The following is a 3,440-nucleotide window of genomic DNA, read 5'->3' on the forward strand; positions in this document are numbered from 1 at the left end:
CATGTGGACCTGACTGTCTTGGATCTTGCTTTGTAAACCATGCTGGCATTGAACTTTGCCTCTGCGTCCCAAGTGCTGGATCCAGTGATTTTTAAAAGAAAAACTGGGTTATACTGGGATGGATAGGCAGGGCTATGTAGAGAGACCCTGTCAAACAAACAAACAAATAAAAGATTCATTAAAAATATTGTTTTGAGGGGCTGGAGAGATGGCTCAGAGGTTAAGAGCACTGCCAGCTCTTCCAAAGTTCCTGAGTTCAATTCCCAGCAAACACATGGTGGCTCACAACCATCTGTAATGGGGTCTGGTGCCCTCTTCTGCCCTGCAGGCATACATGCAGACAGAATATTGTATACAAAATAAATAAATAATATTGTTTTGAGCTGGGTGTGGCGGCTCACACTTTTAATTCCAGCACTTGGGAGGCAGTGGTATGCAAATCTCTGAGAGTTCGAGACCAACCTGGTCTACAGAGTGAGTTCCAGGACAGTCAAGACTATTAACACAGAGAAACCCTGTCTTGAAAAACTAAACAAAACAAACCCATATTGTTTTGTTGGAAATGGATGTATAACTTAGTGGTACCTAGGTGTAACCGATTGCACTACAGATAATTAAATATATAAATTCTGTAATTAAACTAAGTGTGATGCTCCAGGCCTACAATCCGTACTTAGGGGTTGGATACAGAAGCAAGTTCTAGGATGGTCTAGTTATATGAGACCTTGTCTTAAAACGACAAAGAAATCTGTGTATTTAAATTGGGTCCTGTCTCCAATACATAATATATGTGTGAATGTATATAAATATGTATATGGATATGCTACACACACAGAAAATTTCTAAAATCTGAAATCCACTGAAATCCGAAGCACTTCCAGAGTGTTCACCGTTACAGGATGTAACCCTAAGTATTTCATTAAATACACTTGCCTGTATCCCTGGTCCCCTCCCCCTTTTATGTATGTGTGTTTCTGAATGTATACATGCATGCAACACGTGTTCAGGAGCCCAAGGAGGTCAGAAGAGACATCAGATTCCCTGGAACTAGAGTTACAAATGGTTTTGAGCTCCGTGTGGAATCAGCAGAGGAACCAGATCCTCTGTGAGAACAACGAAGTGCTCCTCTTAACCACTGAGCATCTCTCCAGCTCCATTATGTTCCCCCATCCTCCTTTTTTTTTTTTTTTTTGAGCTGGGACTAACTCAGTATATCTCTACGTAGCTCTGGCTAGCCTGGACTTGGCCGCAAACTCACAGAGACCCACCTACTTTCAGTGCTGGGATTGCAGGTACCCAGTTTGTACCCCTTTTTATAAAGACCAGACAAATGAAGTTGGGACTAGACTCTAGCTCCATTACCCAGTCTCAAGTTCAAAATTCTTTCCACTATCTTGCGCTGCCTCTTTTTTTGTTTGTTTGTTTTTCGAGACAGGGTTTCTCTGTGGTTTTGGAGCCTGTCCTGGAACTAGCTCTTGTAGACCAGGCTGGTCTTGAACTCACAAAGATCCTCCTGCCTCTGCCTCCCAAGTGCTGGGATTAAAGGCGTGCGCCACCACCGCCCGGCTTTGCGCTGCCTCTTTTTATACTTAGGATTCAGATGCAAAATTAAAGTCCATGATTAGGGCTGGTAAGATAGCTCAGAAGTTGAGGATTCCTGCTGCCAAGCCTGATGACCTGAGTTCCAGCCCCAGAACCCACATAGTTGAGAGAGAAAAAACAGACTTCTACAAGCTGGTATCTGTTCTCTGTCCTCCATGCACACCCATGGCTCCCTATGAATACATACACAATAAATAAATAAATTACCTGAGTCAATTTTTTTTCTTTGAGACAGGGTTTCCCTGTAGTTTTTGGTGCCTGTCCTGGAACTAGCTCTTGTACACCGGGCTGGCCTGGAACGCACAGAGACCCTCCGGGCTCTGCCTTCCAGTGTTGGGATTAAAGGTGTGCGCCACCACTCCCCACTTTTTCATGCGTTATTTGTCTGTATGTACATATGTGGACCAGATGTGTCTAGTGCCAGAAGGGGTCCAAAGACAATTCAGGGCCAGGTCGTTTGTGAGCCTTCATGTGGATGCTGGGAACGAGAAAAGCAAATGCTCTTAACTGTTGAGCCATCTCTCCGGTTTTCCTACTTTTTATTTTATTTTTTTTTATTTATTTATTATGTATACAATATTCTGTCTGTGTGTATGTCTGCAGGCCAGAAGAGGGCACCAGACCTCACTACAGATGGTTGTGAGCCACCATGTGGTTGCTGGGAATTGAACTCAGGACCTTTGGAAGAGCAGGCAATGCTCTTAACCACTGAGCCATCTCTCCAGCCCCCTCCTACTTTTTATTTTGAAAATAAAGTTGCTCATACTGATAACCTTGAACTCACTCCGTAGTTCAGGCAGGCTTTGAACTAGAGATCCTCCTGCCTCAGGCTCCCCAGTATCTGGGATTATTGGTGTGCCTTAACAGGCCCACCTTGTAATGAACTTGTAGAAAAAAAACACATATTATTTTTTTTAAAAATTAATTTTATTAGCCGGGCATTGGTGGATCTCTGTGAGTTTAAGGCCAGCCTGGTCTATAAGAGCTAGTTCCAGGACAGGACCCAAAGCTACAGCGAAACCCTGTCCCAAAAAACCAAAATAATAATAATTATTTTATTTTACTTTATTACGGGTGATGGCAGCATACACCTTTAATCCTGGCACTAAGGAGGCAGAGGCAGGCAAATATCTGTAAATTCAATGCCAGCCTGGTCTACAGAGATAGTTTTAGGGCAGTCAGGGCTACACAGAGAAACCCTGGACCAAAAAAAAAAAAAAAAAAATTAATATATATTAGTTTTTTTTTGTTTTTTTTGTTTAGAAAATTCTTACAGGAGAGTCTGAGACAAGAGTTCAGCCTGAGCTATATAAAAGTGGGCACATCTTTAATACCAGCACTTCCGAGGCAGAGAGGCCAGCCTGGTCTACAGGTCTACAGAGCCCGGTCCATGTTAGCCAGGACTCACGCAGTGAGACCCGGTTCAACATGGAAGGTTACTAAACCCTTTTCCTCCCTAGTAACAAGTCATGAGGATTTCCTAGTATTTTAATCCTCTTGAAGTTTAAAATCCTGCCTGAGCTCGGGAGATAAAGGCAAGAAGGAGGTAGCGGTTGGCCATTCCGAGAGCGAAGCGACTATAGCCGGCTGTAGTTAGAAAACTCATCCCAGACTTGGAGGGGCGGGAGGAAAGGAACTACCTGGGTGTTCCAGAGGCCTTCCGGTACAGAGCGGAACCCCGCCCCGCCAGGTTTCACGTGACAGCGCAGCTGGTAAACTACAACTCCCAGAGCGCCACGCGGCCGACCGGCCGGCGTTACGCCTTCTCGCTGATTGGCCACTAGGATATTTGAAAGGAGGAGCTGGCGCGGAAAAAGACTATCTTTCGGATGTTTGGT

Source organism: Microtus oregoni, unplaced genomic scaffold (assembly GCF_018167655.1).
Source record: "Microtus oregoni isolate MIOR12 unplaced genomic scaffold, Mior012 000019F_ref0000042, whole genome shotgun sequence".
NCBI lineage: Eukaryota > Metazoa > Chordata > Mammalia > Rodentia > Cricetidae > Microtus > Microtus oregoni.